The following is a 22,873-nucleotide window of genomic DNA, read 5'->3' as shown; positions in this document are numbered from 1 at the left end:
ACTGCAGCCATGGCATTCTCTGTTTACAAACGCTTCCAGATGTTTCCGTGCATCATCCAGAACAACCCCCTGTTGTTCTCCCACAAGCCGGACCCCAAGGCCAACACACAGACAGAAGTCATCACTGCATACCTTGAGTCGTCTGAGGTCGGTAATTGATTGGCAGTGCTTGCTCATTATTCAGTTAGACATACAGTCAAGCCCGAAATTATTCATACCCCTGGCAAATTTTGACTTAGTTACTTTTAAATGTAAATAAAAGGTGAGAAATATTTTTTTCCACAATGATGCCTCTTGTACATTGTCTGATTATCTTCTGGGAGACACCTGTGCCATTTCCAATCAAGAAAACACTTGCTGCTTGAATAAAAGTAACTTTAAGTCAAAATTTGCCAGGGGTATGAATAATTTCGGGCTTGACTGTATTTGTTATCTACTATTGGCATGATGTCCTGCAGCGTCAGCTCCATGTGCACGTGTTTGAAGTCGCACTGCTCAATAGCTCCTTGTGTCTGGTCATAGGATGCACCTGCTAATGGCAAAATCAGCCAAACAGCAGCAGCTGCTGAGGAAGAGGAGGCTGTCCATATAGAGAAGTCTGAACCTCCTTTGGAGGAGGTGGAAAAAGATGCTTCTGGGACAGAACAGAAAATGAAGAGCACAGAGAAGACGGCTGGTGAAGTCCAAGCTTTGGGAGAAAACGCCAGCAAAGACAGCATCAGAAGCCATGAGCCTAGCGCTGCTGTTTCTCACTCTTCAGCTGCACAAGACGCCAAAGCAGAAGCAGTCATGGATACAGACATGAGGGAAGCATCTGCTGATAAAACTGTCACAGAGACAGTAGGAGACAATAAAGGAGTCAATCCATCTGAAGCAGGAAAGGACAAGGCTGCAGGTGCCCAAGAGACAAAGGCATCTGTCTCTAATGGCAGAGCAGCTTCCATGGAGATGGCCATGCCAGAGCTACCTAAGGTAACATACAACAGAAATGTGTCTCTGCGCTCGTCAGCCTGTTGTTGGAGTCGGGTTGTTCTTCTGTGTAGCTCAGCCTGTGAGCTTTCATGTCTCTTTTTCATCCCTGTTTCACCAGGTCACTCAAGAAATGGGAGGGAAGGAGGAGAGGGCTAAGAGGGAGAGGGAGTGGGATGAAAGAGCCAGAAGGGAGAGGGAGGAGGAAAGGAGGGAGTGGCAGAGGAGGGAAGGAGGAGGGAGAGAAAGAGAGCACACGGTGAAGGTTTGTCCGGATCCAGGTGGTCTTGCCGGTCGGAGGGATGCAAGCTCCTGGACGGACGCACAGCATAACAGCTCACAGGCTGAGACCAGAATGGTGAGGAGGGGCTGCTGGGTCAAAACCTGGACACTTAAATGTCTCCGTTGTGTCCTAACCCACAACCCCGTTTCTTTGTCCTGTCATGAATTCAAGTGGAGGATGAGGACCACTTCCCATTCAACATGAGTGACTTTGTGACATTAGATGAAGTAGGAGATGTTAGCGACCTTCTGTGTTCTCCTGCTGTTGTTCCCATGGAAACCACAGACAGGGAGGAGGAGGATTCTCTCACATCTGTCCCTCAGGACACTACAGGGGTACATTTTAGCTTGTGTATATCCCATCAAGCTTTTCTCTACATGTTTGATGGGGTGTGTCCCAGACTTAAATGTCCTTTTCTGGGTTTCTGCTTCTAGGACACACCCATGGAGGTTGCCATAGAAACAGCAGTATCGGATGCCACAGCGACTCTGCTCAAGTCTGATCAACAAGTATCGGAGTCCGAACCCGTGAGAGCACAAACAGCTGACTCCTCAGACAGGTCGTCAGGTTTAACACCCGGTCCGGTCCTCACCGCTGCAGCATCCACCTTACCAGCTCCACAGGCTGAGTCCTCTCTCAGCCAAACACCTGAGATGGGTACAGCCTCGCACTGATTTCACTTCTACCATCAACACAAGGAAACACAGTCTTTCCTAGATATTTTTCTTTATTTTTTTTTTTTGGTTTCAAATTATAAATTTGGCCTGAAATCTGTCTTTATGTTTAGAAATCACACCACTGCCCATCCTGGACTCCACCCCAGAGGTCCAACACCTGTCCGTGCCTGCCCCTGCAGCATCAGGTAACCCACCTGAAGCTGCCCCTGCAGACTCCTCCTCAAACAGCCCAGCCATAGGAGCAGTGACCGCAGAGAGTGAGGACGATAAGAAAGAGGAGAATCCTCTCAGTCACAGCCAGGCCAAGGAGGAGGAGACCATGCTGGTGTTGGACAAAACAGAAGGACAGGAGAAGATGCAGGACCAGGAGGACAAAGACACAGGAGCTCCTACTGCAGAGACAGGTACGCTTTGATTTTCTTTGAAGTAGAACTGTGAGTAGCAGCAGTTCCTCAGTGGGTAGAGAATCAGGCTTGTCCAAATTGACCTCTTCTTCAAGTGTTTGAGATGATGGGACGTTGTCCTTGGGGCAGGTACTTGCCATAAGTCATTGCAGGTGTTTAATAACAGCACCCAGATGAAGACACATGGAGTCCATTTGGAAAATGCTTAATTATTAGCTTATCTGCTTTGTTGAGCAAAGCCAGGACCAGGTCTTTTTACCCCTGTGTATGTCCTAGATTGGACTTTAAAGCAGTCCCTGTCTCTTCTAGGAAAGCAACAGACGTCCAAAGACCAAACAAACGGAGAAGAGGAGAGTATGAAGAAGACATTACAGATGAAAACACCCATGAGCACGGACTACTCCCTCCCCCCTTTTGACCCCAGCAATCCAGTTGGTATGACACTATTTATTCACCGTGACTGTTCATCACTGATTTCTCTACATGTGCATTTCCACAGTCACTCTCGTGTGTGTGTGTGTGTGTGTGTCCTCAGGTATGGAGTTCTTAGTCCCAAAGACCGCTTTCTTCTGTACAGTATGTAATCCATTCTTCAGCGGAACCAAAGAAGCTGAGATCAACCACTGCAAAACCATCAAACACTACGAGAACCTAAAGGTAGGCAGCTCATGGTTATTTGTTGCAGTTTCTTCCTCTTTTATTCTGCTCCATTTTCACACTTACTGTCATACAGGTGATAAAACGTCCACGTGTGTTCACAAAGAGTGTTTTTCCTTTTTTCCTCCTCTTGTAGAAATACCTACAGACTGAGAAGACGGTGAATGTGACGGACAAACCAGACCCCAGCTGAATGTGGCTGTGAAGCTTTTGACTCAGTTTTGCCATTCCACTCCTTTTGTATCGTCTCTTTATTTCTCACTCAAGGTCCAGATTCTCACACTGGTATAGATTAGTCTCATGTCTCCATTTAAATAAATACGATATCAATAAAATGTATTTACTAAATTGTGGCTTGTCGCTCATTCACAATCTCAGTGTCTGATAATATTTGATAGAAGTCTGTTATCAATGATTTATAGCATCATAAAACCACACACTGTTATCACAATAACCTTAAAGCAAAGATGAAAATCTCACTGCATCAACTTGTATCTTTACACCTGCACTTATTTTCATTGACATGTACAGTAAATTGCTAATACACTATTTTAGACTGTCTGCTACTCACACTATTTGCTATTCTATATGTTGCCTGTCATTTACATAGTGCTTGTATCCAAAGGGTTTTATATTTGGCTCTTGTTTACCCATTCAAATACACACTCACACACTGATGGCAGTGCTTGCCACTTCTGCACGTGGACAGGAGGAGCTGAGGATCAAATTGCCAGCCCAGTTCCAGCAGCTCCTCCCGCAGTGAGAGCCACTGGCCACACGCCTTAGACAACCTTGGCATGACTACAGCCAGTGACGTCCACGCCTCAGTGACTGTGGGGTAAACACTCAAACCAGGGATCCTTTGTATGGCACTTGTCAAGTCCCAGCTTATTAGCAGGACATTTATTTCAGCACAAGATGGCAGTACACTCTGTTCTAAGCTCAGAGCATCAACCTGTTTCTGACACAGTCTTACAAATCCTTTCATACCTCACAAGGCTTCATATCATCACTTAGATTAGCTTTTCTGTGAGTCAAAGATCTTTTCTTACAGATATAGTAGATAGATAGACAGATATCTGCTGGGGACAGTGGCATCTAGACGGGCCAGTCTTCATAACTGTCCAACAACAACAAGGTATGACATCCCAAAATCTTTTTTGGGATTTCACAAGGTGTGGCTGCATCAGACAGACACAAACAAAAATCATTTCTTTATTGTTATCAAGACAAAAAAAGCAAAAGTAAATTCTTCATGGTGTCAACATGTCAGTTTTCAACATAGTCGGTATCAAAGTTAACAAATAGCAAAGAATGTCTTCAAAACTGAACAAAATATGAAGAAACCATCACATAACAAAATTCATATTTAGCGTTACTGCCATTAGGACGCAGTAGCGCTTTAATCCTGGCTGGCATGTTCTCCACGAGCCTTTCACACTGTTGAGGGGTAATCTTCTCCCATTCTTCTTCAATTACTGTTTTTAATTCTTCCAAATTTTTTGCTTAAAACAGACCTTTTGATAATCCAGCAAAGATTTTCAATGGGGCTCATGTCCAGGGATTGAGCTGGTCTCTCTAATTCCTGGATATTGTGCTCCTGCAGCCAAGTTCTACTTGACCTGGATGCGTGGCAAGGGACATTATCTTGCCCAAACATCCGCTTTCTACCTCCACTGTGCATCTTCAAACAGCCACAGCACTTTTCTGTAGAGAAGCCTATATGTCAGCTCAAGTTATTTCTGGCTTTTTTCTTTGCATCCCCAACAATTTTCCTGGCACTTGTGGCTGAAGTTTTTCTTGCTCTACCTGAGCGTAGCTTGGTATCAACAGAAGCCCATATTTTCCACTTCTTCATCAGAGTTTGAACACTACTGATTGACATTGTCAAATGTTTGGATATGTTTTTCTATCCTTTTCCTGCTTTCTAAAGTTCAAATACCTTCTCTTGTAGGTCTTTTCATAGTTCATTTGCTTTCCCCATGGCTCAGAATCCAGCAAAGTCAGTGCAGCACTAGATGAAATGTGCAGGCGTCTGCCAGGAGCCCATAGACTCACTGACTCTTTATACACACACACTAATTACAGCCAAACAAGTGACAGGTGTGGACAGTGACCCTTAAAAGCCATTTAAAGCTGTTTGTGTCAACTTGTGTGCATAGTATCAGGCCAAAACTTCAAGGGTATGTATACTTTTGATCAGGGCCATTTGGGTGTTTCAACTTGTCTTTATGATTTAAAAAGAGCAAATATAATTATGTGATAATAAATAACTTTGCCTGACCACTAACTCTGAATGAAAGAAACGCTTTTGCATGATCAAACATATTTTCTGAAAAATGGACAATATTTCACAAATTTTGCCAGGGTATGTAAACTTATGAGCACAACTGTATGTGTGTGTGTGCATGTGTGTGTGTTGATGTGATTTTTTTTTAAACCAGGCTGCAAAAAACTACACATATATTTTGTTGAGCTTATGTTTTCTTTTCTTTTTTTCCTTCTTTGCTTCTTTTTTCCGTCTTTCTGAAAACTTTCCGGCAAAGTTTCCTTGAAGGCACAATGGTACTCTGTGCTGGGCTGAATTCCACACTGATTGTTACTAATACTGTCATCTAATACTGTCTGTATACAGTATAAAGAGCTTTATTTCCAACATGGTACACCTCAGTCATACTACAGTAACAGCTATCTGTAATGTTTCCACACTTTGTAATTTGAGCCATCTGGATTCTTCCAATTGTGACTTTTGGAACTGCATTTACCACTTTGCCTCATTCATGGCCTGTAACGTGCCTACTTGTAATTTGGATATTTCCTCAATGGCAAGTTGCTGATGTGGATTCAAGAAGATATTTTCTTCTTCCACTTAAAGAACTACAACCAACTGTGCTGAGCAAACCACATGCACACAAAACACATACATACTCACTCCTGGACTTAAAATTGCTGCTATATGTGCAGCCTTTCTTCTTTTTATTTCTCTTACTGTTCAAACAGTGCACATGGTCACTTTGGTCATACTGTTTATAGTATTTATTATTATTGTTTCCTCTAATAAGTCATTTTTTTTCTTGGAGTCTTTACATTCTATCTGTATTATCTGTATATTCTGTATATTCTGAGTGCTTGTACCCTATTGCATCTGCTCTTTGCTGCTGTAACAGTGGAATTTCCCCATTGTGGGACTATTAAAGGTTTATCTTATCTTATCTTATCTTATCTTATCTTATCTTATCTTATCTTATCTTATCTACTGTATGAAAATGAAGGGCAGAGATGATGGAGGATATCATTCTAACTCTTATTTTATTGCCATCAGTTCAATTCAATTTATTCATTAATTATACAGTGCCTTACAGAGAAAGAGAGAGAAAACTCTCTCTTTCTCTCAGAGAGAGAAGAACTTTGAGAGAAAGAAAGAGAAAACAAACTCTCTTTCTCTGCAAGGAATACACAGTATTCCCTTCTAAGTTATATTTTACAGTGTTCTACGTTCTACTCTACAGAATTCTAATCTATGTTCTCTTCTACAGCATTCAGTTCTACGTTCTATTCTACAGCATTCCGTTCGACGTTCTATTCTACAGTATTCTGTTCTGCGTTCTATTCTACAGCATTCTGTTCTGCATTCTCTTCTACAGCATTCCGTTCTACGTTCTATTCTACAGCATTCCGTTCTACGTTCTATTCTACAGTATTCTGTTCTGCGTTCTATTCTACAGTATTCTGTTCTACGTTCTATTCTATAGCATTCCGTTCTAAGTTCTCTTCTACAGCATTCCGTTCTACGTTCTATTCTACAGAATTCTGTTCTGCGTTCTATTCTATAGCATTCTGTTCTGTGTTCTCTTCTACAGCATTCCGTTCTACGTTTTGTTCTACAGCATTCCGTTCTACGTTCTATTCTACAGCATTCTGTTTTCTGTTCTACGTACAGTATTCTGTTCTACGTTCTCTTCTGCAGTATTCTGTTCTGTGTTCTCTTCTACAGCATTCCGTTCTACGTTCTCTTCTACAGCATTCCATTCTACGTTCTATTCTACAGCATTCCGTTCTACGTTCTATTCTACCGAATTCCGTTCTGCGTTCTATTCTACAGTATTCCGTTCTGCGTTCTATTCTACAGTATTCCATTCTACGTTCTATTCTACAGTATTCCGTTCTACCTTCTCTTCTACAGCATTCCGTTCTACGTTCTATTCTACAGCATCCCGTTCTACGTTCTATTCTACAGTATTCCGTTCTACGTTCTGTTCTACAGTATTCTGTTCTACGTTCTCTTCTGCAGTATTCCGTTCTGTGTTCTCTTCTACAGCATTCCGTTCTACGTTCTCTTCTACAGCATTCCATTCTGCGTTCTATTCCACAGTATTCTGTTCTGCGTTCTATTCTATAGCATTCTGTTCTGCGTTCTCTCCTACAGAATTCCGTTCTACGTTCTATTCTACAGTATTCTGTTCTACATTCTATTCTACAGCATTCTGTTTTACGTTCTATTCCACAGCATTCCGTTCTACATTCTATTCTACAGCATTGTTTTCTGTTCTACGTTCGGTTCTACAGTATTCTGTTCTGTGTTCTATTCTACAGTATTCTGTTCTACGTTCTATTTTGCAGCATTCCGTTCTGCGTTATATTCTACAGTGTTCCGTTCTACGTTCTATTCTACAGTATTCTGTTCTACGTTCTATTCTACAGCATTCCGTTTTACGTTATTTTCCACCGCATTCCGTTCTACGTTCTATTCTACAGCATTCTGTTCTGCGTTCTCTTCTACAGCATTCTGTTTTGCGTTCTATTCTACAGCATTCTGTTCTGCGTTCTCTTCTACAGCATTCCGTTATGCGTTCTCTTCTACAGCATTCCGTTCTACATTCTATTCTACAGTATTCTGTTCTGCGTTCTATTCTACAGCATTCTGTTCTGCGTTCTCTTCTACAGTATTCTATGTTCTATTGTACAGTATTCTCTTCTAAGTTATATTTTACAGTATTCTGCGTTCTATTCTATAGCATTCTGATCTGTGTTCTCTTCTACAGCATTCCGTTCTACGCTCTCTTCTACAGCATTCCGTTCTATGTTCTTTTCTACAGCAGTCTGTTCTTCGTTCTATTCTACAATATTCTGTTCTACGTTTTCTTCTACAGCATTCCGTTCTACGTTCTATTCTACAATATTCTGTTCTATGTTCTCTTCTACAGCATTCCTTATATTGTAGTAACACTGTAGAGAGTTTTTTCTCTCTGTGGAGGGAAGAGAAAGAGAGAAGATAAGAAAGAGAGAAGAGCAGAGAAGCAGAGAAAGACAAGCAGAGAAAGAGAAAGTTCTTCTCTCCTCTTTCGTGGCGAAAGAGAAGGAGAGAAGAACTGTCTGCGGAGGGAAGAGAAAGACAACAGCAGAGAAGTTGAGATAGAGAGAAGCAGAGAAAGAAAGAAGCAGAGAACGCAGAGAACACAGAACAGAATGCTGTAGAATAGAACTAACCCTCTTTCGGTGGAGAAACAGGGTTAGCGTTACGCAGTGGCGGTTCTACATTGAATTACTCGAAATTAAAGTTATCAGAAATTAAATAAATATACTCTATATACATAAAAGTGGCAAAAATATACACAATCATACATAACAACAGCAGATAATGATATAAGATAAAAAACAATTTAATTTCATTATTTTAGAATAATTAAAAAAATAAAAGAATAATATAAAAATAAAATATAGAAGAAATATTCTGAATAGCACAAATCCTTCATCACACAAATGAAATCACACTACAGGAAATCTAATTCTAACACTATTGCACTAAGAACAGCAAAGAAAAAACTAAAACTAAAACTAAAACCTGAGCTTTCTGGCCTTCCTTGATGCAAAATCATCAATAACGTCATTATACGAAATCTGCTTCTCTATTGAATGATTGATACTGATGACAGCAAGGCCAGTGAGTAGTAGCTTGTGCCAAAAACCGCCACTGGCGTTACGGAAAACGCTCTCCTTCTCGCTCCCTCCCTCTCCATCGACAGAAAGAGAGAGGAAAAACATCTCGATCTCTATCTGTCTCAAGGAGAGAGAGGGCAAGCTCTCTGGTGTAACTCGCTCTCTCTGCCTGAGAGAGATAAGAGAGAGATCTCTTGCTCTTCCCTTTCTCTCTGCCTGAGAGAGAGGAGGAACCCAGAGAGAAAACAGAGAGGCAAAAACTCTAATAATGTATATACATTATTTCCATTTCAATACATGGAAATTTAAATAAGCATCTCTCTCTGTGTTTCTCTCTCTCGCTCCCTGAGAGAGAAAGAGAGAGCAAAAACTCTCTGTTTCTCTCTCAGGGAGCGAGAGAGAAGGACAGAGTCTGGTGGCCCGGGTCACATCTGTATTCAGTTCTCCTGGATATTAACCTCACAGACGCTCAAAATGAACCGTTATCAGTAAGGATCCGCAGCATGAGCGGATCGAAAGCGACTGAATGCCCCCAGCAAAGACGTTGGTAGCCTGAGACACCGGCGACGCACCGCCACCAGAGCTGTCCCTACCTCCTCAGAAACGTTGAGTCAGTGAAGGAAGGCTCCTCATTTATATCATCTGGCTGCCGCCGTAGTGACGCCAGAGCCGTTGCCTGGGGATCAAAGGCAGGTGAGATGGTGACGTCACGAGCCACACCTCCTCTGAGCTGCTGCTCACTGGATGCTTTTTGCTTTTGACTACATTCACAGTTAAACTCTACAAACTGTTGCGAGTGAAAATCCCAGCAAGTGTAGGGGTGTTCTGATACATCAGTCAGATTGTTGAAAAATTCAAAAGCATTCCAAAGGCAGTGTAAAGAATAAAAATGATCAAGTGCAGCTCTACACTTTGATTTGAACATTTGTCATGTATGACTTCATTTAATACTGTAGGTTCATACATGATCATCCACAGCTCAAGCTCACATTCATGCACCTGTCCGGACAAGATGTTGCATGTGATTCATAGTGATCCATCATGTCTCAGCTAAAATGTTTTTCCTTGAGTCTTATTCAAAATGTGACTCTGAAAACTCAACCATCTGTGCCAACAGAATGAAGATAAGTTATGAAAAAAACCATCAACAAACTCAGAGCAAGAGCTTCATAAATACCTTTATTGCACATTAAAAACTGTATCCATTTCAACAATTGTATCAACTGTCAATATCAGTTTTATTTTTCCCAACTAGTTATTGTAAATGAAGACATAATGTGCCTTATTCATTTGTGGTCACAGTTATATTGAATTTCAAATAAACCTACTGTAACCCCCAACAGTAATGGCACTGAGTTCATTTTCTATGAACTACTCGTCAGGTTTTTCCAGATTTACCATAAAGCTCATAATGAATCTAACAGGATGCTTTGGTGAATTAATGTTTTCAGCGTCATTAAAATTGGTACAAGTACAAAAGACACATGAGGAAAGCAGACATTCCAATATAGACAGCAATATTAAATCAACATTTCTATTATTTATGTAGCTGATTAAAGATAATACAGAAATGGACTCGTAATTAATTACAAATTGTGGGAAAAACCTCTATCAGTGTGTTCTTGGATGGTTACAATAGAGTGCAAACCAGATAAGGTATGAAAAAGAAACAGCAACAAACTCAGAGCAAGAGCTTCATAAATACCTTTATTGCACATTAAAAAGTGGATTCATTTCAAGAATTGTGTTAACCATCAATATCAGCAGAAAGGTGTATGAAAGAATGGAATAAACTGATGAATGGCCACAAGTGTTAAAAATACACACACATACATATATACAGTAGCATATATAGTAGGATTTTATTTCAGCTTCATTTAACCAGGTAAGTCCATTGAGAACAAATTCTCATTTGCAGTGACAACCTGGCCACAGACACAATCCAGTAGCTAAGACAAAGGATCACAGTACAAATTCATTACATATCAATCAAAATGACAGTGTAATATGTGCATATATATACAGTGAGGTTCATGGCAAATTACTAAAAACAAGTACAAGGATCTTGGATTATGGTTTGTAATGTAATCTTAAAAGAAGAGAATGGTATTAAAGAGCTGAGTTTTAGAGTCTGTTGTAAGAGATTTCAGTCGTTTGCGGCAGAAAATTGAAAAGAGAAGCAACCAAAGGAGGTGCAGGCTTTTGGAATGACGAGGTTAATGAAGTTGCTCGAGCAAAGACTGAGACTAGAGTTTTGAATATTGAGCAAAGAGCGTAGGTATGAACACTGTAAAATGGAATTGCTAATATAACTTAAAATAAGAAGCGATCTTAACTGATGTGTGCTTACTTTGCTAACTCTGCGATGTTAAACTTAGTTAATAAAACTTTTTAGTGAAGAAAGTCATCAGCCTGAGAAAGTATGAGCGATGAAGAGCCGTCCTCACAACCTGACACCTATGCCCGACACTAGGTGGCAGCACTTGGCTGTGTGACACGCGCATTTCCCCGTGAAGACGTGCTCGGTAATGTACGCAAGCACGTTGAAAGCGGGAAGAAAGCTTCTGTCTCTGTCATGTTAAGATAAGTTGCTGCAAACTGGAAGATTTTATCGGCTTTTTATTTAGTAAGTTCTTTAGGTCTTATGCCTCATCTGTCGGCGAAAGGTTTCAGGTTAACCGTATGTCTTCAGATTGCCAATTCAGATACTCCTAAGCAAGCTGAAATGACACAGCCTTTTTATTTATTTATTTATTTTGCTGGGAGTCGGTCCCATCAGACACCACAGCATGTGTAGATAGCGCGTTAGCTAGCGCTAACGTCGTTAGCGCTTTCTCTAAGTGTCCCACTTAACATTAAAGATTTACTGCAGCATCAATGGCTGTAGCACTTGATTTAGCAACTGTTAAGAAGCACAATACGTTTGCTGAAATTCTTTGAGTTATCCTAAAAGTTAGAATGAAGGAGTAGTTTTACAAGATCTATGGGAAGGGCTAGCGCTAGCTTACACACGTTGGTGTAATGAGCACTTGTAAGCTAGCGCTAACGACGTTATAAGTCAGTTTTATTGTCAAAACCATATGTACAGGTCATACACAGGTTTTGAAATTGCAGTGCTCCCTAGGCCCACAGTGTTACACTAGATACATTAGAAAAATAGCTATACAAAAATAACATATTCAAGAGTCTTTATTGTTATTATGCGAACATAACAAAATTTTGCAGAGACTCCTGGCTTTAAGGCACACATATAAATAAATAACACAAATCCTTAAAAAAGAACACTTGTGAAAATATAAACACAAAGTATAGTAAATAAGTAATAAAGTGCTGCTTAGTGCAAGTCCAGTGTATGGAATGCTGTGAGTGTTTGTGTTCTATGTGGTTGTCAGCATCAGCAGGGGTGGGGGTGCGGTTGGGGGCATGTTTGAGGGTCTTGTATGGGGATGGGATTTGAGTGTTTTCACTGCAGTGGGGCAGTTGCTTTTACAGTGCTGGGGAGTCCCTGAGTCTGTTGGTGATTTGGCGTTGCCCGGGTGGGTGGGATCTGTTGCAATGCGCAATGCGTCTGGCCCTTTTCTGCACTCGAGCAGCGTAAACTGAGTCCAGATCTGCTAGCCGATGGCCGACAATCCCCTGTTCTGTGCAGCTACCATAGCACACTGTCACACTGAGGCATAGGACGCTTTTGATTGTGGACCTGTAAAAGTTTTGATTGTGGCCCTGTAACATAGGTGTTAAGATGCTGCAGGTGAGTCAGGGCTGTGTCAAGTGCTAACCAGACTGCATCCTCCGTAGAACGCTTTTCCCTGTAGGCAAACTGGATGCTCTCCAGGCCAGCAGGGATGGCGTCCTTGATGTACTTTAGGAGGATCCTCTCCAAGCACTTCATGATGACTGGAGTCAGAGCGACAGGTTGGTAATCATTGAGGCAGGTGATGGTTGCTTTCTTGGACACAGGCACAATGATGGAGGACTTCAGGCATACAGGGACCGTGGAAAGCTGCATGGACAGCTTGAAAATGTCCAGAAAAACTCCTGCCAGATGCTCAGCGCATGACTTCAGGGTACGACCTGACACCTTGTCTGGACCTATAGCCTTGTTGATGTTGAACCTCCTCATGGCGGAGGTCACTTGGTGCAGCTGCAGGACGAGAGGCTGATGCTGCACCTCTGGCTGAGGAAGATGTACAGTCCTTCTGCTGCTTGGAGAGTCCAAGCGTGCCAAGAAGCTATTTAAGATGTGATCATAGCCGACCTGCTGGTCGCTGCTCTTGTAATCCGTGATGGTCCTGATGCCTTTCCACATGTTACCTGACGTGGGTTGTTATCATTCAAGTGCTCCTCAATGTGCTGCTTGTAGCTGTGTTTTGCCACCTGGATGCCCTTTTTCACTCCTTTCCGGGCCCTGCTGTAAGCCAGCCTATCTCCTGACCTATAGGCTGCATCCCAGGCTTTTAGCAGGGTCGGCACTGTGCTGTCCACTGTGTGTTATATAAACATAACACTATCAGATAGAGAAAGAGAACTTAGTAGAGAAAGAAAGGGCTTTTATATAATACAGATGAACTGGTATATATGGTAATACAGATAATCTTGTATATAATACCAATAATACAAATAGGTGTGTCACAGAATTTGTGTGTGATTTTAGCTCCAATATGTCATTTGAGCAGCAGCAGGGCACATAGCAGCAGTTGAGTTAAAGTGCAGGTGTGAGTTCAGATCAGACTGGTGGTGTGTGTGAGTCCATAGTTCTGGTGGTGGGGGTCAGAGGGGGTGGGTGGGTCAGGGTCCAGAGTTGGTGTGTGCGGGGGTCAGCAGGGAGAGGGACGGCAGGACGGGGAGAGAGTTCAGCATCCTAGTGCTGTGCGATATGGGAAAAAAATTGTATCCCGATATAGAATTTCTTCTTAAAATTATATATATCCACACAAGAATGCAAATTTATCTTATCTTTTCTCCTTTTGTTTTATTAAACAATTTTAAAGATTGAAACAATGAAGTCTTTTTGTTACTGTTTTCTTACTGGTCAATTAAAAAAACTATAATAAAATAAATTAAAATGTAATATATTAAATGAACAAATACCATTCAGAAATATCTGATGGTGTAATCAGTTTTCAAGTAATGCAATAAAGTGTAAAGAAATAAAGTACAGTAACAGACCCACTCAGATACAGTATTCAGTTTTCAAGTAAAGTAATAGGCCTAGTGCTATTAAATGAACTGTTTCAGAGGTAGAAGAGACTTGTTCTGACATAAAATTAAACCTCAGCATCAAACTTTTCTTTCAGGTTGAGAAATAGGAAGACAAGCTGGTCAACTCTTTCAGGCTTAAGACATGATCTCTTGCATGTAACAATGTCCAAACCAACACCAGAGCTTGGTGGACCAAGCTGTCTCTCATTCTGCTGGTCCTGGCTTGGAGGCTCTTCAGTCTCCCTCTGGATGGCAGCAGACTGAAGAAGCTGTTGGACGGGTGGGTGGGATCGCCTGCAATGCAGAGGGCTTTGCAGGTGAGGCAAGTGTGCTAGATGTCCTGGAGGGAGGGGAGAGAGAGACACCCACTATCCTCTCAGCTGCTCTCACTACCTGATGTAGTTTTCCTTTGACAGGACACGGTGCAGGTGCCATACCACACAGTGATGCAGCTGGTCAGGATGGTATACACTCCTCGCTTCTTTGACATTTCAAGTCCAAAGGGGGACATGCCGGCCACAAACTTCAGGAGCATCTGCAGCAAGTCGCACCTCAGGTAGCTTTCTCACACACACAGTACAAAAACATTTAAATTATTTGGACAGTAAACTTGCGCAACTGTATACACAGCTGTTAATTGTCTCCCCTTCACCTTTTTGGACTCATCTTTATTTCCCTTTTTTTTCACAGTACACATGTTACTGTAAAGCCAACAGCAGTCCTCCGTGGGCTTCCTGTCATCCTTGGAGATGACAATGCACACTTTAAACACATGCTTTGGAACTTGTCTGTAGTCCCTATTATTCAATTCAGCACCACAGTATTGTGTCTCTTCCACTTAGCCTCAATCATTGCTGCTTTATTTACAGTACCAGTCAATAGTTTGGACACACCTTCTCCTTCACTGTTTTTTCTTTATGTGAGGAGGTGTGATGGTGTGGGGGTGCTTTGCTGCTCACACTCTTGCTCATTTATTCCAAATTCAAGGCACACTTAACCAGCATAGCTACCACAGCATTCTGCAGCCACGTGCCATCCCATCTGCTTTGTGCTTAGTTGGACCATCATTTGTTTTTCAACAGGACAATGACCCCAAACACACCTCCAGGCTGTGTGAGGGCTATTTCACCAAGAAGGAGAGTGATTGAGTGCTGCATCAGACCACCTGACCTCCACAGTCACCTCACCTACACCCAATTCAGATGCTTTGGGATCACTTGGAGCGCAGACTGAAGGGAAAACAGCCAACAAGTGCTCAGCACCTCTGGGAACTCCTTCAAGACTGTTGGAAAACCATTCCAGGTGACTACCTCATCAAACTCATTGACACAATGCCAACAGTGTGCAGAGCTGTCATCAAAGCAAAAGGTGGCTACTTCCCACAATCCAAAATACAAAACATATTCTGCTTGGTTTCACACTTTTTCTTAACTATATAATTCCATCTTTGTTCCTTCATAGTTTTCACGTCTTCAGTATCAATCTACAATGTACAAAGTCAGAAAAATAAAGAAAAACCACTGAATCATAAGGTGTGTCCAAACTTCTGACTGTTACTGTACATAATTTACATCATCAAGTATTCATTTACATTACTTCATACACTGATTGTCTATTCCTGAGCAGGACCTTTTCATCTTTATATGCTTTGGTTCAGTTGCAACTATAGTTACCCCAAATGAAACTCAAATTCCTTCAAGGAAAAAAAACACAAATTTCACTTACTCAGACATTTCTAGTATTTGTTCACCTTTACACCTTTATTTCTTGTGCTAATATTTCCTATGACCAAATAAAGTTTAACACGTACTTAAACACATTGTTCTCAACTTTCCCATCTAAGTTGCTAGTTTACTCATCCAGGGTGTCCGCAGGGTTTGAAAAAGTATTAAAAGCTGATAAATCAAAATTGACAAATTTAAGGCCAAACACAGGGTGGGCCCCCATCCCCACAGGCCACACAGGAAGCTCTACTCCCCTCACCATCTCCCTCGCTTCCACCACTGCACAGGTAGACCACAGACTAGAGAGCAGGCACAGCATCTACAAAGTGGAACAGTGTACAACTCTGTTAAATATTCATCTGCAAACTTACAAATAATACAAATATGTAGTGAGCTCATTTGCTAAAGTGCTACTGGACTGTTCAGTGGTGCTGCAGGTTCTTAATACACAATTATCTTTTCACCAATAAATGACTCAGATCAGGGGAAATGTCTGTATGATAGTTTACTCACTTCTAACCTCATCCATCCATTCACTATCCTAAGAACATGGCCATCGCTTGGAGGGCCGCCACTCCGGCTCACACAGTCCCTCTCACTCACACCCAACCTCCTCCTCCTCCAGAGAGCAGCGGCCTGAGAGGAAGGACAAGGAATCATCAGGTTACTCAGTGTGTAGCTTTGTTCTTTACAGACTGATGTATGTTCAGAGTCTGACTCTGAAAGCTCTTTTAAAGTCATCTGCTAACGGGGAAGAAAGTTTGTCTGTGCTCAGCTAAAATCACACTTTACCTGTTGTTTACCTGAGATTTCTGACATCACTTCTAGTTTTGGAGCCTTACACAAGAGTGATGTGGAGCTTTCTTTGCTTTCCCTCCTCCCTTTGCACAGGGGGTTCCTCTGGCATCGGTGGGAAGCATCCACACCATGACTCCACTGACACCAGCAAACATCCACCCTCCTCTAAGGCGGCTCACAGCTCCAAACGTGGACAGTCCAACATCACAACTGTCAAGAGCGGGATGAAGACTGGAACTAAGATGGCTGAGACAGCAAGTAACAAGGCGGCTGACACAGTGGCTGTTTTTCTCTTTAGTTGTGTAAAGCTTGTCACAGAATTCCACTGTTTTGGACCAAGCTCAGCCACAGCTAACTATGTCTACACACTTCTTTCAGCCTAAAACTAACCAAAGACTAATGCTGTTGCTTTGTTGTCTGCCAGGCCTCCTCCAGCCAAGAAGAAGAAGAAAACAGCCACTCCAGCCTCTCTGGGCTCGTCTGTTTCAGATGGTCTGCTTTATCTGACAGGCATTCCAAACCACGCCTCGGAGCAGGAAGTTACGCACTTGGTCGGGTCCTTTGGCAAGATCAACAACGTGATCCTCATGCCATGCTCAGAAGAAGAGAGCGAGAAGAGCCAAGGACAGAAGGTACGTCTAAGAGTATCTACATGTTCATGTGTTTTACAAGAAATTTCTCTTTGAGATTTGATGTTCCAGAGCAGTTTCAAACAGATGATAGTAAAAAAAAAAAAAAAAAAGAAGAAAAACAAAGTGTAGTCAGTGTTGCAGTTTGCTCATGTTGTGAATATTACAGGCAAAAAGAAAGAACATGTTTCAGTAATCAGTCCATTTCTTGAAAACAGAGGATGCTTATTTTCTTAGATAGATAGATAGCTAGATAGATAGCACTTTATTGATCCCACAGCAGCAGGGAAATTCATTTGTTAGGCATCTCACAAGCAAAAACAGGAGAAAAGAAAAAGGATAAAGTGCAGTAGTGTGTATGCGATTCAAGTCTAGGAAACAACGTGCAAAACATAGTATTTACAATCTAAAGACAAAATACCTGGCAATATACAAATTTACATAGTGATGGAGGGATGAAGAGTAGGATCCTGTGGAGGAGAGAAAAAAATGTATATATATATACATACACACTACTCACAATAAGTTAGGGATATTGTGAGAGACTCAGTGGATGTCATACATACGGTGTTTGTTTCACTTCAGAGATTTTTGGGATAGGGAGGCAATTGTATTGGGGTGATAGACACACTTCATTTTGTGTTTTCCACGTAATGGTCTCACTGTGTACAGTGTGCCTTACATATTGGGGCCAATACCAAGTAATACTAGAAGACAACCCTTTTCAATGTGGCATCAATTTCAACATTCTGTGTGTATAAAAGGCTGACACCTCACGGACGAGCAGCGCCACCTGGCCATAGCGCACCTTCGGTTCGGTGGCAGGCAGTCAGATGTTGCTCGTGAACTTGGTGTGTCATCAGCAGACTTGCATCAAGACACAGACACAGGTTCGCTTTGGTGGAGGAGGTGCAACAGTCTGGGCAGGCATCACCAGTCAGCGCAAAACAGATAGATGGCTCAGTTTTTGTAGATGGCTCAGTCACTGCACGTTCTTACCTCAGAGACATCATAGAATCATCATCCCCCAATTCCGCCAGCACACCCCCAACTTTCTGTTCATGGATGATAATGCTCCACCACATCGCGCCAGAATTGTCACAGCTCCACTTCAGGAAGTCGGAGTGCCTCATATGTTATGGACAGCAATGTCCCCTGACCTGAACCCCATATAGCACGTCTGGGACCAGCTGAAGCAGAGACTGGATGATCGTACCCCACCCCCACGTCACCTGGCAGAACTGCGTGTAGCACTTGTGGAAGAGTGGAACGCATTGCCTCAGAACAACATCATGAGGCTAGTGAGGAGCATGAGACGTCGCTGTCAAGCTGTCATTGCGGCAAATGGTGGAAACACCCGCTACTGACATTGTCAATTTTTGTTATTTGGGGCTACCCTTGTTATTGTCGAAATTTTTGGGCTAATAAATATTAAACTAATGAAAAGGGTGTTTCTTCTCATTCATTATTAGTAATATCAAAGGGAACTTTTACTTATTTCGTTAAAATTAAGACCAAATAGGAAAAGCACTCATGTAAATAACAATTTCCCTAACTTATTGTGAGTAGTGTATGTTGTTCACTCAACCTGCCCATTTCAAACCTGCACTCAGATATGATTATTTCTGACTTCACAGCAGACCTGCTTCAGGACAGGAGAAGGGTCCTGCCGGGGAAGACTCAGGTAGGACAACAACAAACCACCACTGCTAGTCTGCAGGCAGTCAGTGCTAATATATCCACATCTATCACTGTCAAGAAATACTCAGTATATCTAGTTAAAATCACAGTCTGTTAACTATACCTGATCACATGGAATAAACTGTAGCTTAGTCACATGTAGTCTGGTTTGTGATGTCTTGCTTTTGCTGGCTTGTAGTTGTGATGTGTATGAAAACATACTGAGTGTAGCATCTTCCCCTCCTACTCCCCACTGCAGGAGCTGAGGCTGAACACAAGACGTCTGATGAGGTACAGTTTCCTTCACTTCCATCACATTTTCTTGTTTCAGCCTGATACTAAAATCCTTTCAGGTCATTTTCCCCCTCATCAGTCTGAAAACAGAATTTTATGTTTGGAAATGTATTAAAAAGGAAAACCTGAGTTCAGCTAAATGTCTGTTAAATTCACTTGTTCTGTAATGTCTCCTACAGAAAGGCATGGTGTTGATCACAGGACTTCCTGAGAGCAGCTGCTCAGAGAGTGACATCATCAAGCTGATCCAGCCCTTTGACACGCCCTCGGACCTCATCCTGGCAAAACAAATGGGAAAGGTTGGTGTGATCACACCAGGAGGAGAGGAGAAAACACCTGGACACCAGTAATACATGTAGCCATGCAAGCTGCTTCTGTCATAGCTTAAACTACTATCACAGGCTCAGTGGGACTGCTTTGTGGACAGTCTACACACTCAATCTGTCCTTTTTCTCCTCCTCTGCTCTGATCTTCTATATTAAATATCTTCCTTTTGTGTGCTTGCTTCTTTCATCTTGTGCTTAGTGCAGCATTTCTAGTTGTTTGTGAACCTTGAGCAGTAACTGCTGATTAACACTAAAAAACCTCTTTACACAAGTGGCTCTCTACAATCTGCTGATGGGATCAGTGGAGCCATTAGTGAGTATTTCTACCATTAGATATTTCTATGCACATCTTATTTATTGCTTGATGTAACAAGGACAGTGCACGTTAATAAACTTTGCTGTAAATACACCAGGGACAAGTGTAGATGATCCAAATGTACATTTACACTAAGCTCTTTAAAGTAATAAACCTAAATCAGGCTGAAGGGTCTTACTGTCAAACTGTAGCAGTAAGTGTTCAGTTGTCTCTGTCCTACATTGTAGATGTAGATAAACAGGGACAGTCCTGTAAAACGTGACGTCTGCTGTAACTTTACAACTAGTTTTTCTTAGAAAAAGTACATTAAAGTAAGGAAACAGTATTTTTCATGGGTATAGTAATCTTGCAGAAACCCTCATTTACTGATGATAATGAATATGTCTTCTGTATATCTTCTGCTTTAGTCTTCTGTCAACCTTGATCCACTAATTATCCGCTGGATAATCAGTGATTGTATGTCCTTTTGTGTCCTCCAGGAGAGTTCTGTTCCAGTGGGCTGGAGCAGGCTCTTGGTGATCAGTAATGTCCCCAGCATGCCCTCTGAGCTCCAAAAATTGGTGCCACGCTTTGGTACCGTCATCAAGACCCTCATGCTCAACAACATGGTGAGTGCTGTTTGTCTGTGCAGCTGCAGACATGCTAATCCATGAGATCCTCAGCCACCCCTGTCCTGAATATCCATGTCCTCACACACAGCTCTGTCCTGGGCAGGAAATCCAAATCACATTTTCTCCAAATCACATCTTGCTCTTTATCTGTAAAGACATGTAACATGCTGTTGATGTGATGTTGTGCCTCTTCCTGCTTAGGTCATTTGTGAGATGGCGACTGCAGCCATGGCATTCTCTGTTTACAAACGCTTCCAGACGTTTCCGTGCATCATCCCCCTGGTCTTCTCCCGCAAGCCGGACCCCAAGGCCAACACACAGACAAAAGTCATCACTACATACCTTGAGTCGTCTGAGGTCGGTAATTGATTGGCAGTGCTTGCTCATTATTCAGTTAGACATATTTCTTATCTACTACTGGCATGATGTCCTGCAGCGTCAGCTCCATGTGCACGTGTTTGATGTCACACTGCTCAATAGCTCCTTGTGTCTGGTCATAGGATGCACCTGCTAACGGCAAAAGCAGCCAAACAGCAGCAGCTGCAGAGGAAGAGGAGGCTGTCCATATAGAGAAGTCTGAACCTCCTTTGGAGGAGGTGGAAAAAGATGCTTCTGGGACAGAACAGAAGATGAAGAGCACAGAGAAGACGGCTGGTGAAGTCCAAGCTTTGTGTGAAAACGCCAGCAAAGACAGCATCAGAAGCCATGAGCCTAGCGCTGCTGTTTCCCACTCTTCAGCTGCACAAGACGCCAAAGCAGAAGCAGTCATGGATACAGACATGAGGGAAGCATCTGCTGATAAAACTGCCACACAGAGACAGGAGACAATAAAGGAGTCAATCCATCTGAAGCAGAAAAGGACAAGGCTGCAGGTGCCCAAGAGACAAAGGCATCTGTCTTCCATGAAGACGGCCATGCCAGAGCTACCTAAGGTAACATACAGCAGAAATGTGTCTCTGCGCTCGTCAGCCTGTTGTTGGAGTCGGGTTGTTCTTCTGTGTAGCTCAGCCTGTGAGCTTTCATGTCTCTTTTTCATCCCTGTTTCACCAGGTCACTCAAGAAATGGGAGGGAAGGAGGAGAGGGCTAAGAGGGAGAGGGAGTGGGATGAAAGAGCCAGGAGAGAGAGGGAGAAGAGGGAGGAGGAAAGGAGGGAGTGGCAGAGGAGGGAAAGAGGAGGGAGAGAAAGAGAGCACACGGTGAAGGTTTGTCCGGATCCAGGTGGTCTTGCCGGTCGGAGGGATACAAGCAGAGCTCCTGGACGGACGCACAGCGTAACAGCTCACAGGCTGAGAACAGAATGGTGAGGAGGTGCTGCTGGGTCAAAACCTGGACACTTAAATGTCTCCGTTGTGTCCTAACCCACAACCCCGTTTCTTTGTCCTGTCATGAAATCAGGTGGAGGACGAGGACCACTTCCCATTCAACATGAGTGACTTTGTGACATTAGATGAAGTAGGAGATGTTACCGACCTTCCGTGTTCTCCTGCTATTGTTCCCATGGAAACCACAGACAGGGAGGAGGAGGAGGATGCTCCCACATCTGTCCCTCAGGACACTACATCAGTCCTTTTCTGGGTTTCTGCTTCTAGGAGGTTTAACACCCGGTCCTGTCCTCACCGCTGCAGCATCCACCTTACCAGCTCCACAGGCTGAGTCCTCTCTCAGCCAAACACCTGAGACTGGTACAGCCTCACACTGATTTCACTTCTACCACCAACACAAGGAAACACAGTCTTTCCTAGATATTTTTCTTTATTTTTTTTGGTTTCAAATTATAAATTTGGCCTGAAATCTGTCTTTATGTTTAGAAATCACACCACTGCCCACCCTGGACTCCACCCCCAGAGCTCCAACACCTGTCCGTGCCTGCCCCTGCAGCATCAGGTAACCCACCTGAAGCTGCCCCTGCAGACTCCTCCTCAAACAGCCCAGCCATAGGAGCAGTGACCGCAGAGAGTGAGGACGATAAGAAAGAGGAGAGTCCTCTCAGTCACAGCCAGGCCAAGAAGGAGGAGACCATGCTGGTGTTGGACAAAACAGAAGGACAGGGGAAGATGCAGGACCAGGAGGATAAAGAGAAGCTCCTACTGCAGAGACAGGTACACTTTGATTTTCTTTGAAGAAAAGCTGTGAGTAGCAGCAGTCCCTCAGTGGGTAGAGAATCAGGCTTATCCAAATTTACCTCTTCTTCAAGTGTTTGAGATGATGGGACGTTGTCCTTGGGGCAGGTACTTGCCATAAGTCATTGCAGGTGTTTAATAAAAGCAAGATGAAGACACATGAAGTCCATTTGGAAAATGCTTAATTATTAGCTTATATGCTTTGTTGAGCAAAGCCAGGACCAGGTCTTTTTACCCCTGTGTAT

General features: G+C 42.7%; 1 long non-coding RNA gene across 1 annotated transcript; it reads left to right on the top strand.

Moving 5' to 3' along the window:
• The first annotated feature begins 1,778 nt into the window (after positions 1 to 1,778).
• On the top strand, positions 1,779 to 22,350 carry LOC121191876. The gene is made up of 3 exons (XR_005895158.1): positions 1,779 to 1,819; positions 22,101 to 22,190; positions 22,317 to 22,350. It is a non-coding gene; the product is annotated as an uncharacterized LOC121191876 (long non-coding RNA).
• The last annotated feature ends 523 nt before the right edge of the window (positions 22,351 to 22,873 follow it).

Source organism: Toxotes jaculatrix, chromosome 13, assembly GCF_017976425.1.
Source record: "Toxotes jaculatrix isolate fToxJac2 chromosome 13, fToxJac2.pri, whole genome shotgun sequence".
NCBI classification, from domain to species: domain Eukaryota; kingdom Metazoa; phylum Chordata; class Actinopteri; family Toxotidae; genus Toxotes; species Toxotes jaculatrix.
Note: the sequence above shows the minus strand (reverse complement) of the source record. Positions and strands in the feature narration are given on the sequence as shown.